The following is a 12686-nucleotide window of genomic DNA, read 5'->3' on the forward strand; positions in this document are numbered from 1 at the left end:
ATCCTCTCCCGCTCTCGGCCTCGCTCTCCTCTCCTCTCCCGCTCTCGGCCTCGCTCTCCTCTCCTCACCCGCTCTCGGCTTCGCTCTCCTCTCCTCTCCCGCTCTCGGCCTCGCTCTGCTCTCCTCTCCCGCTCTCGGCCTCGCTCTCCTCTCCTCTCCCGCCCTCGGCCTCGCTCTCCTCTCCTCTCCTGCTCTCGGCCTCGCTCTGTTCTCCTCTCCCGCTGTCGGCCTCGCTCTCCTCTCCTCTCCCGCTCTCGGCCTCGCTCTCCTCTCCTCTCCCGCTCTCGGCCTCGCTCTCCTCTCCTCTCCCACTCTCGGCCTCGCTCTCCTCTCCTCTCCCGCTCTCGGCCTCGCTCTGCTCTCCTCTCCCGCTCTCGGCCTCGCTCTCCTCTCTTCTCCCGCCCTCGGCCTCGCTCTCCTCTCCTCTCCCGCTCTCGGCCTCGCTCTCCTCTCCTCTCCCGCTCTCGGCCTCGCTCTCCTCTCCTCTCCCGCTCTCGGCCTCGCTCTCCTCTCCTCTCCCGCTCTCGGCCTCGCTCTGCTCTCCTCTCCCGCTCTCGGCCTCGCTCTCCTCTGCTCTCCCGCTCTCGGCCTCGCTCTCCTCTCCTCTCCCGCTCTCGGCCTCGCTCTCCTCTCCTCTCCCACTCTCGGCCTCGCTCTGTTCTCCTCTCCCGCTCTCGGCCTTGCTCTCCTCTCCTCTCCCACTCTCGGGCTCGCTCTCCTCTCCTCTCCCTCTCTCGGCCTCGCTCTCCTCTCCTCACCCGCTCTCGGCCTCGCTCTCCTCTCCTCTCCCTCTCTCGGCCTCGCTCTCCTCTCCTCTCCCGCTCTCGGCCTCGCTCTGCTCTCCTCTCCGGCTCTCGGCCTCGCTCTCCTCTCCTCTCCCGCTCTCGGCCTCGCTCTCCTCTCCTCTCCCGCTCTCGGCCTCGCTCTCCTCTCGTCTCCCGCTCTCGGCCTCGCTCTCCTCTCCTCTCCCACTCTCGGCCTCGCTCTCCTCTCCTCTCCCGCACTCGGCCTCGCTCTCCTCTCCTCTCCCGCTCCTGGCCTCGCTCTCCTCTCCTCTCCCTCTCTCGGCCTCGCTCTCCTCTCCTCTCCCGCTCTCGGCTTCGCTCTCCTCTCCTCTCCGGCTCTCGGCCTCGCTCTCCTCTCCTCTCCCACTCTCGGCCTCGCTCTCCTCTCCTCTCCCACTCTCGGCCTCGCTCTCCTCTCCTCTCCGGCTCTCGGCCTCGCTCTCCTCTCCTCTCCGGCTCTCGGCCTCGCTCTCCTCTCCTCTCCCACTCTCGGCCTCGCTCTCCTCTCCTCTCCCACTCTCGGCCTCGCTCTCCTCTCCTCTCCCACTCTCGGCCTCGCTCTCCTCTCCTCTCCTCTCCCACTCTCGGCCTCGCTCTCCTCTCCTCTCCGGCTCTCGGCCTCGCTCTCCTCTCCCGCTTTCGGCCTCGCTCTGCGCTCCTCTCCCGCTTTCGGCCTCGCTCTCCTCTCCTCTCCCACTCTCGGCCTCGCTCTCCTCTCCTCTCCCGCTATCGGCCTCGCTCTCCTCTCCTGTCCCGCTCTCGGCCTCGCTCTCCTCTCCTCTCCCGCGCTCGGCCTCGCTCTGCTCTCCTCTCCCGCTCTCGGCCTCGCTCTCCGCTCCTCTCCCGCTCTCGGCCTCGCTCTCCTCTCCTCTCCCGCTCTCGGCCTCACTCTCCTCTCCTCTCCCGCTCTCGGCCTCGCTCTCCTCTCCTCTCCCTCTCTCGGCCTCGCTCTCCTCTCCTCTCCTGCTCTCGGCCTCGCTCTCCTCTCCTCTCCCGCTCTCGGCCTCGCTCTCCTCTCCTCTCCCTCTCTCGGCCTCGCTCTCCTCTCCTCTCCCGCTCTCGGCCTCGCTGCCCTCTCTCTCCCGCACTCGGCCTCGCTCTGCTCTCCTCTCCCGCTCTCGGCCTCGCTCTGTTCTCCTCTCCCACTCTCGGCCTCGCTCTCCTCTCCTCTCCCACTCTCGGCCTCGCTCTCCTCTCCTCTCCCACCCTCGGCCTCGCTCTCCTCTCCTCTCCTGCTCTCGGCCTCGCTCTCCTCTCCCACTCTCGGCCTCGCTCTCCTCTCCTCTCTCGCTCTCCTCTCCTCTCCCGCTCTCGGCCTCGCTCTGCTCTCCTCTCCGGCTCTCGGCCTCGCTCTGCTCTCCTCTCCCGCTCTCGGCCTCGCTCTCCTCTCCTCTCCCACTCTCGGCCTCGCTCTCCTCTCCTCTCCCGCTCTCGGCCTCGCTCTGCTCTCCTCTCCGGCACTCGGCCTCGCTCTCCTCTCCTCTCCCGCTCTCGGCCTCGCTCTCCTCTCCTCTCCCACTCTCGGCCTCGCTCTCCTTTCCTCTCCCGCTCTCGGCCTCGCTCTGCTCTCCTCTCCAGCTCTCGGCCTCGCTCTCCTCTCCTCTCCCGCTCTCGGCCTCGCTCTGCTCTCCCCTCTCGCTCTCCTCGCCTCTCCTGCTCTCGGCCTCACTCTCCTCTCCTCACCCACTCTCGGCTTCGCTCTCCTCTCCTCTCCCACTCTCGGCCTCGCTCTCCTCTCCTCTCTCGCTCTCCGCTCCTCTCCCGCTCTCGGCCTCGCTCTGCTCTCCTCTCCCTCTCTCGGCCTCGCTCTCCTCTCCGGCTCTCGGCCTCGCTCTCCTCTCCCGCTCTCGGCCTCGCTCTCCTCTCCTCTCCCGCTCTCGGCCTCGCTCTCCTCTCCTCTCCCACTCTCGGCCTCCCTCTCCTCTCCTCTCCCACTCTCGGCCTCGCTCTCCTCTCCTCTCCCACTCTCGGCCTCGCTCTCCTCTCCTCTCCGGCTCTCGGCCTCGCTCTCCTCTCCTCTCCCGCCCTCGGCTTCGCTCTCCTCTCCTCTCCGGCTCTCGGCCTCGCTCTCCTCTCCTCTCCCGCTCTCGGCCTCGCTCTCCTCTCCTCTCCTCTCCGGCTCTCGGCCTCGCTCTCCTCTCCTCTCCTGCTCTCGGCCTCGCTCGCCGCTCCTCTCCCTCTCTCAGCCTCGCTCTCCTGTCCTCTCCCGCTCTCGGCCTCGCTCTCCTCTCCTCTCCCGCTCTCGGCCTTGCTCTCCGCTCCTCTCCCGCTCTCGGCCTCGCTCTGCTCTCCTCTCCAGCTCTCGGCCTCGCTCTGCTCTCCTCTCCCGCTCTCGGCCTCGCTCTCCTCTCCTCTCCGGCTCTCCGCCTCGCTCTCCTCTCCTCTCCCGCTCTCGGCCTCGCTCTGCTCTCCTCTCCGGCTCTCGGCCTCGCTCTCCTCTCCTCTCCCGCTCTCGGCCTCGCTCTGCTCTCCTCTCCGGCTCTCGGCCTCGCTCTCCTCTCCTCTCCGGCTCTCGGCCTCGCTCTCCTCTCCTCTCCCACTCTCGGCCTCGCTCTCCTCTCCTCTCCCGCTCTCGGCCTCGCTCTCCTCTCCTTGTTGTATCTGTGTATAATAAGACACAGACTGCAGGAGAACGGTACAACAGGTGTTTACTCAACGTGGCTCACACTGGAACTGATCTGTACAGATTACTACTCAGTGCTATATACAGGTGTGGTCACTGCCGGTACTGCAGTATACAGGAGCTGTAAAAGATAGTTCCCCCCTTAAAGGTATATACATTACAATACCTCCCCTTTTAGATTAACAGTACCATAACACTCATTTAACAATTAAATATCAAACTAATTACAATTAACACTTTTAACATGCAACATTAGCTGAAAATAGTCCATTTCTATATTCAGTCTTTGGGGAGGCTTCCTGATCCTTTCTGGAAAGCGCCTTTCCCGAGTGTCTTGCTCTTGGTGCGGAGGCGATTCTGGCCCGCTGTCGTCGGTTGGTTCATCAGCTTCCGATGCTACTGTTTCTGGGGTAGATGCGACCTGTACGTCGGGTTCATCACCAGGTACGTGTGGGCGAGGCATGGGGTTGACTTGTTCCTGTGACTCTAGGATCTGGTCAGCATGGCGTCTCACGATGCTCTCCCCAACATCCACTGTGTACATTTGTGGGCCCTGCCGTGTGCATATCGTTCCTGGCTGCCATTTTTCTATTCGGTAGTCGCGGGCCAAGACTGGTTGCCCTACATTGAAGCTCCTTGTTGGCTTCTCATGGATGTGCTGGAATTGTTTACTCTCAACATCTCTTCGTATGTTTGGTCTGAGCAAATCCAGGCGAGATCTTAACCTTCGGTTAGAGAACATCATGGCTGGGGCCTGGTTGGTGACTGCATGTGTCGCATTCCGGTAGGCGAACAGGAAATTGTCCACCTTGTGCTGCAGCGGAATGTTGTCATTGTACATAGCCTTTATTGCCTTCTTAAAGGTTTGTACGAACCTCTCAGCCAATCCATTTGTGGCTGGATGATACGGGGCGGATGTGTAATGCCTTACCCCATTCTTTTTCCAGAACCTCCGGAACTCTTCGGACACAAACTGTGGTCCGTTGTCGGAGCAAATCTGTTCTGGCAAGCCATTCCTGGCAAAAATGGTCCGTAGGACTGCAATAGTTTTCTCCGTGGTGGTGGAGGACACTTTGATCACCTCAGGCCATTTTGAGTGCGCATCCACGGCTATTAAAAACATTGAGTCCATGAATGGACCAGCAAAATCAATATGCACCCGTTGCCATGGAGATGAGGGCCACTCCCATGGGTGTAGAGGGGCCTGTGGTGGTGCATTTTGGACTTTCTGGCATCCTGAGCAGCTCTTGGTCAGGTCCTCGATTTGTTTATCGATTCCCGGCCACCACACATAAGCCCTGGCTAGGGTTTTCATTTTTACCCCTCCCAGCTGACCCTCATGAAGCTCATTGAGCACTCTATCCCTTAACTTGGGTGGAATTACCACTCGGGATCCACACATCAAGGTCCCCCGGCACACTGACAGCTGTTCTCTCCTTGTCGAGAATGCCGGCAACAGTGAGTCGCCATGTGCTGGCCATCCCTTCACCGTCAAATCATATACCCGAGACAGTGTCGGGTCATTTCGGGTTTCCTTTTCGATACAAGCGTTAGTTACCGGTAGGTATTCAACTATAGTCGAATGGAATATTTCGACAGGATCCACTGCTGGTGCTTCCTCCGCAGTAGGCAGTGGCAGGCGTGATAGCCCATTAGCATTTCCTTGCTGTTTCGTGCCCTTATATTCAATCTCATAGTGGTGCGCCCCAAGAAAAAGTGACCATCTTTGTAGTCGTTGCGCAGTCATCACCGGAACGCCCTTCTTCGGATTAAAAATGGGGACAAGAGGCTGGTGATCAGTCAGCAAGGGGAATTTCTGCCCGTGCAGATAGTGATTGAACTTTTTCACTCCCCACACTAGGCTGAGGGCCTCCCTGTCAATCTGGGCGTAGTTACGCTCAGCTGAGGTTAGTGATCGTGATGCAAAGGCTATTGGCCTCTCTGAGCCATCTGAGAATTTGTGCGACAGCACCGCTCCAATGCCGTAGGGTGACGCATCACATGCCAACCGAATTGGTAATGCTGGGTTGTAATGGGCCAATACCTCTTTCGATGTGATTAGTGTTTTGCTCTTCTGGAAAGCTCGTCTACATTCGTCACTCCACTTCCATGGTACCCCAGTTTACAGTAGGGTGTTCAGTGGGTGTAGTATTGTAGACAAATTTGGCAAGAACTTATGGTAGTAGTTTACCAGCCCGAGGAATTACCTCAGTTGTGACACATTTTCCGGTGCTGGAGCCTTGACTACTGCCTCAATCTTCTCTGGGGACTTATGTAACCCCTCTTTATCGATAACGTGGCCACAATACGAGATCTGTTTTCTAAAAAACTCGCATTTGGGGCGGTTAGCTCGGAGCCCATATTCCTGCAATCTAGTGAGCACCTGCTCCAGGTTGGCAAGGTGATCACTGTCATTTTCGCCCGTGACCAGGAGGTCATCCAAATAACATTGGGTCCCTGGGATCCCTTGCAGGACTTGTTCCATTGCCCTCTGCCAAATAGCTGGAGCTGATGCTACCCCGAATACCAGCCGGTTGTATTGGTAGAGACCTTTATGGGTGTTGATTGTGAGGTATTTTTTTGATGCTTCTTCTACCTCCATTTGCAGATACGCCTGGGCCAGATCAATCTTAGTGAAGCGTTTCCCTCTCGATAGCGAGTTGAAAATATCTTCAATCCGCGGAAGTGGATATTGTACGGTGTGAAGGACCGGGTTCACTGTTACCTTAAAGTCCCCACAGATGCGAACCTTCCTTGGTTCCCCAGGTGTGCTGCTCAACGACTTTTTCATCACAGGGACGATGGGTGTAGCCCACTCGCTCCAGTCTACCTTGGACAGTACACCTGAATGTTCCAGACTCTCCAGCTCTGTTTTGACGGCTGGGCGGATCGCATAAGGTAACGGTCTGGCCTTAAAAAGTTTTGGGCTTGCGTTTTCTTCAATTTTAATTGTCGCTGTCATGCCTTTTAGTGTTCCGAGTCCTTGCTGGAACACTTCTTTCGCGTCAGTTAGGATCTTTGACAGTCGCCCAGGTGTGACGTCGTCATCCTTTTTGTCAGCCACAGTCAGTGCCTGTATGGAATGCCAATCCAGTTGTATTTTCCGGATCCATTCACGTCCCAGTAATGGTGGTCCTCCATCTTGCAATACATACAGGTCTAGTTTTGGTGTTTCCTTACCGTTATATATAACGGTCACCCTTATTTTTCCTTTGGGGTAGACTTTTTGCCCCGTGTACGTCTTCAAAATAATTTTTGTGTCTCTCAAGGGTATGTGTCAGAATAGCCGCTCGTAGTCCCATCAGTTTATGACGGTTAGGGCTGACCCTGTGTCCAATTCCATCTTTACCTGGACTCCTGCTATCTTGAGAGTGACCCAAATGGTTCGGTGATCCTCCGTTGTGATCACATTATGTAGTTTCAGACAACTCAGTTCCCTGCTTTCGGAGTCGTTATCACTCTTTTGTTCATCTGAACTATTCACCGTCATCTTATGTACCTTCTTGTACTTTTCTTTGGTAGGTTTCTTATTGCTGGTTTTCTTTCCCGACCTGCAGACTCGTGCTATGTGTCCTACTTTTCCACACTGTCTGCACACTTTGTCTTTGAACCAGCAATCATTCTGGTCGTGTGTTGTTCTGCCGCAGCAATAGCACTTCTCTGTTCTATATGACATTTCGTTTGTGCCATATTCTTGCGGTCTCTGTTGTATCTCTGCAGTGCCCTGTGCTGCTGCTTCATATGATACCGCAATGCTGAAAGCCTTTTCCAGCGTAAGGTCCTTTTCAGATAAAAGCCGTTTCTGGGTTCCTTCACTTTGAAGCCCACACACAAACTTGTCCCTTAAGGTATCTGCCAGTCCCGCTCCAAACTGGCAGTGTTTCGATAGTTTGCGCAGTTCTGTTAAATAATCAGCATTGCTTTCATCCTTATGCTGGTTCCGTTTGTGAAACTTGAATTTCTGCTATCAGCAGCGGTGTGCGGTTTAAATGTTCCTGTAGTATCGTTACTATGTCTTCAAAACTCTTTTCCATTGGCTTCGTTGGGGTTACTAGATTTCGTAATAAACCATACGTCTTTGCACCCATTAAATTTAACAATACCGACGCTTTCTTGTCATCTGACACCTCATTTGCCTTGCAGTATACCTCTATTCATTCGACATATGTAGTCCAATCTTCAACTTCATTGTCAAATGCGGTGATACTGCCACTCTTCGGCATTTTGGGTGTGGTTTAAAATGGCGTCTCCCAATGGCTTAAAATGGCGTCTCCCGCGCTTTCCTTCCTCCCCCGCTGCTGCCAACGCCGCTCCCGGCGGTTCTCGTGGCAATGGCGGCACCCTGTAGGTTTCGTGCGCTTCTCCTGCGCTGCTGCCAACGCCGCTCTCAGCGGTCCTCGTGGCAATGGCGGCGCCTCGCGGGTTTCTGCGCATCTCTCTCTCCCTCTCTTTGACGCTGCTCAGCCCCTGAACACCGGCTGTGCCCTGTGCGCTCTGCCCTCTCTCTCTCTCCCCCGTCAACCCTGCTCGGCCCTTTGCTGTGCCGCTCGATCGGGCTCTAGCCCGCCGCTGTCCAGGAAGGGTCTGCGCACTACCTGTTGCCAGCCCGTTTTGCTGGAGCACCTCGACTGGAAAGCCAAGCCTGGCTCTCGACAGCCTCCCCCGCAATTCTCGAGTCTATGCTGGATGACTGGGCGGTTGCCCGTGGTCGACGCCCGAGTCTCTGGCCTTGACCTCCAATCCACTGATCTCCAGGAACGAATCCCCGGGAGGTGATGCAGAGTTGCAGGTAGGTTCGAACTTGCCTCGTCGCCAATGTTGTGCCTGTGTATAATAAGACACAGACTGCAGGAGAATGGTACTGTTATGTATATACCTTTAAGAGAAGAAGTGATTCTATACTGCAGTACCGGCAGTGACCACCCCTGTATATAAAGCCATCGCAGGCTTCTGTATTTCAGTCTTAAGTTACCCTCTGTTTAGTAAACACCTGTTATTATTGTTCTCCTGCAGTCCGTGTATTATTTATACTTGGACACTACATTGGCGACGAACAGGTTCGAACTCACCTGCAGTACTGCATCACCTCACGGGGATCTTTCCCTGAGAAGAAGCTTCTTGGAGGTCGAAGTCAGAACAACAGGCGTCGACCGCGGGCAACCGCCCAAGGATCCATCAGAGTTCGGAGAGTTGCAGGAGAGGCTGTGGAGAGCTGGGCTTGGCTCCCCAGTCAAGGTGTTCCAGCAAATCGTGCTGGTAGCAGGTAGTGCGCTGACCCTTCCGGACTGTGGCGGGCTCGAGCTCGATCGAGTGGCTCTGCAAAAGGGGCCGTGCAGCGTTGCCGGGAGGAAAAGAGAGAGAGAGAGGGTGGAGCGCACAGGGTGCGGTCGGTGCTCAAGAACCGGGCAGCGTAGCGAAAATAAAACAAGGGGAAGGAAAAGTGAGACGCGCCGAAGCCGCGGGTCGCTGCCATTACCCTGCAGAACGCTAGGAGCAGCGTGGCAGCAAGGGGAAGAAGGAAAAGCACGGGAGGCGCCATTTTATTCCATTGGGGAAGAAGGAAAAGCGCAGGAGGCGCCATTTTAATCCATTGGTGAAGAAGAAAAAGCGCGGGAGGCGCCATTTTAAATCACCCAAGATGCCGAAAAGTGGCAGGATCACTGCTTTCGACAACGAGGTAGAAGACTGGACCATGTATGTGGAAAGAATTGGAGTGTACTGCTAGGCAAATGAGGTGGCCGATGGAAAGAAGGCGTTGGTATTATTAAATTTGATGGGCGCGAGAACGTACGGCCTATTGCGGAATTTAATTACCCCAGCTAAACCAATGGAGAAAAGTTTTGAAGAGATTGTTAATATCTTACAGGAACACCTAAACCCTACACCGCTGCTGATAGCAGAAAGATTCAAGTTCCATAAAAGAAACCAGCACAAAGATGAGAGCAACGCTGACTATCTTACGGAACTACGCAAGTTATCGAAGCACTGCCAGTTCGGAGCAGAACTGGCAGACACCTTACGGGATAAGTTTGTCTGCGGGCTCCAGAGTGAAGGAACCCAGAAACGACTACTTTCGGAAAAGGACCTGACGTTAGAACAGGCTTTCAGCGTGGCAGTATCCTACAAAGCATCAGCACGGGGAGCTGCGGAAATACAACAGAAACCACAAGAATACAGCGCTAACGAAATGGCGTATGGAGCAGAAAAGTGCTATCGCTGCGGCAGAACAACCCATGATCAGAAGGACTGCTGGTTTAAGGACAAAGTATGCAGGCAATGTGGGAAAATGGGACACATAGCACGAGTCTGCAGGTCGGGAAAGAAAACCAACACTACAAGAACTACTAAGGAAAAGTACAAGAAAGTAAAGAAATTGACAGACAGCAGTTCGGAAGATCAGGAGAGTGATAAGGACTCCGGGAGCAGGAGATTAAGTTGTCTAAAGTTACACAACGTGATCGCAAAGGAGGATCACCGAACCATTTGGGTCACCCTCATGATAGCAGGGTCCCCAGTAAAGACGGAATTGGACACAGGATCAGCCCTAAATGTCATGAATCGACGAGACTATGAGTGGCTATTCTCACACATACCCTTGAAGGACACGTCCATTGTATTGAAGACATACACGGGGCAAAAAGTCTACCCCAGAGGAAATATAAGGGTGCCAGTTGAATACAATGGCAAGGAAATACAGAAACTGTACCTATATATACTACAAGATGGAGGACCACCATTATTGGAACGTGAATGGATCCGAAAAATACAATTGGATTGGCATTCCATTCAGGCGCTAACTGTGACTGATAAAAAGGATGATGATGTCACACCTGGACGACTGTCAAAAATTCTAGCTGACGCGAAAGAGGTGTTCCAACAAGGACTTGGGACTCTAAAAGGAGTAACGGCAACGATAAAAATCGAAGATAACGCAAACCCAAAATTTTTTAAGCCCAGACCGGTGCCTTACGCGATCCGCCCAGCCGTTGAAGCAGAGCTGGAGAGTCTGGAGCGTTCGGGTGTGCTGTCCAAGGTGGACTGGAGCGAGTGGGCCACACCCATCGTTCCTGGAATGAAGAAATCATTGAGCAGCACGCTTGGGGAACCAAAGAAGGTTCGCATCTGTGGGGACTTCAAGGTAACTGTGAACCCAATCCTGCACACAGTACAATATCCACTTCCACGGATAGAAGATATTTTCGCCTCACTATCTGGAGGGAAACGCTTTACATAGATTGATCTGGCACAAGCGTATCTACAAATGGAGGTGGAAGAAGCATCTAGGAAATACCTCAGGATAAACACTCACAAAGGCCTTTACCAGTACAATTGACTGGTATTCGGGGTAGCATCAGCCCCGGCTATTTGGCAGAGGGCAATGGAACAAGTCCTGCAAGGGATCCCGGGGACCCAGTGTTATTTGGACGACATCCTGGTTATGGGCAAAAATGACAGTGAACACCTTGCCAACCTGGAGCAGGTGCTCACTAGATTACAGGAATATGGGCTACGAGCCAACCGCCCCAAATGCGAGTTCTTCAGGAGACAAATCTCGTATTGTGGCCACATGATTGATGAGGAAGGGTTGCATAAGTCGCCGGACAAGATTGAGGCTGTAGTCAAGGCTCCAGCACCGGAAAATGTGTCGCAACTGAGGTCGTTCCTCGGGTTGGTGAACTACTACCATAAGTTCTTGCCGAATTTATCTACAATTCTGCACCCAATGAACGCCCTGACGCAAACTGGAGTAACATGGAAATGGAGTGATGAGTGTAAGCGTGCCTTTCAGAAATGTAAATGCCTAATCACTTCAAAAGAAGTATTGGCCCACTACAACCCAACACTACTGATTCGGTTGGCATGTGATGCGTCTCCCTACGGCATTGGAGCGGTGCTGTCACACAAATTCCTTGACGGTTCAGAGAGGCCAATAGCCTTTGCGTCGCGCTCGTTAACCTCAGCCGCGCGTAATTATGCCCAGATTGACAGGGAGGCCCTCAGCCTGGTGTGGGGGGTGAAGAAGTTCAATCACTATCTGCACGGGCAGAAATTCACCCTACTGACTGATCATCAGCCCCTGGTCTCCATTTTTAACCCAAAGAAGGGCATTCCGGTGATGACAGCGCAACGGCTGCAAAGATGTTCACTTTTTCTAGGGGCACATCAGTACGACATAGAGTACAAGGGTACGAAACAGCATGGAAACGCTGTTGGGCTGTCGCGCCTACCGTTGCCTACGATAGAGGAAGCACCTGCAGTGGACCCTGTTGAGATATTCCATGCGACCATAGTCGAATGTCTCCCTGTTACAAACTCAAGTGTAGAGAAGGAAACCTGAAATGACCCAACACTCTCTTGGGTCTATGATTTGACGGTGAAGGGATGGCCAGCACATGGCGACTCACTGTTGCCAGCATTCTCGACAAGGAGAGAACAGCTGTCAGTGTGCCGGGGGACCTTGATGTGTGGATCCTGAGTGGTAATTCCACCCAAGTTGAGAGATAGAGTGCTCAGTGAGCTTCATGAGGGTCATCTGGGAGGGGTAAAAATGAAGAGCCTAGCCAGGGCGTTTGTGTGGTGGCCGGGAATCGATAAAGATAACGAGGATATGAGCAAGAGATGCATAGGATGCCAGAAGGTCCAAAACGCTCCACCACTGGCCCCGCTACATCCATGGGAGTGGCCCTCATCTCCATGGCAACGGGTACACATTGATTTTGCTGGTCCATTTATGGACTCAATGTTCCTAATCGCTGTGGACGCCCATTCAAAATGGCCAGAGGTCATCAAAATGTCCTCCACCACCACGGAGAAAACTATTGCAGTCCTACGGACCATCTTCGCCAGGAATGGCTTGCCAGAACAGATTTGCTCCGACAATGGGCCACAGTTTGTGTCAGAGGATTTCTGGAGGTTTCTGAGGAATAATGGGGTGAAGCATTACACATCTGCCCCATATCATCCAGCCACAAATGGATTGGCTGAGAGGTTTGTTCAGACCTTTAAAAAGGCCATAAAGGCAATGCATAATGACGACATACCACTACAACACAAGGTGGATAATTTCTTGTTTGCTTACCGGAATGCGACACATGCAGTCACCAACCAAGCTCCAGCCATAATGTTCTTCAACCAAAGGCTAAGATGTCGCCTGGATTTGCTCAAACCAAACATAAGACGAGATGTTGAGGATAAGCAATTCCAGCACATAAATGAGAAGCCAATCAGAATCTTCAAGATAAGGCATCCAGTCTTGGCCCGCGACTACCGAACAGAAA

The 12686-nt window shown here is 54.3% G+C and overlaps 1 protein-coding gene across 3 annotated transcripts in view; it reads left to right on the forward strand.

The window, feature by feature from the left end:
• map7d1a (MAP7 domain containing 1a) overlaps positions 1 to 12686 on the forward strand; it is a 478390-nt gene that overhangs the window by 68910 nt on the left and 396794 nt on the right. The window lies entirely within an intron of this gene.

The sequence above is a fragment of the Somniosus microcephalus genome, chromosome 20 (assembly GCF_052327205.1).
Source record: "Somniosus microcephalus isolate GS21.2 chromosome 20, FLI_Smic_1.0, whole genome shotgun sequence".
Taxonomy (NCBI): Eukaryota; Metazoa; Chordata; class Chondrichthyes; order Squaliformes; family Somniosidae; genus Somniosus; species Somniosus microcephalus.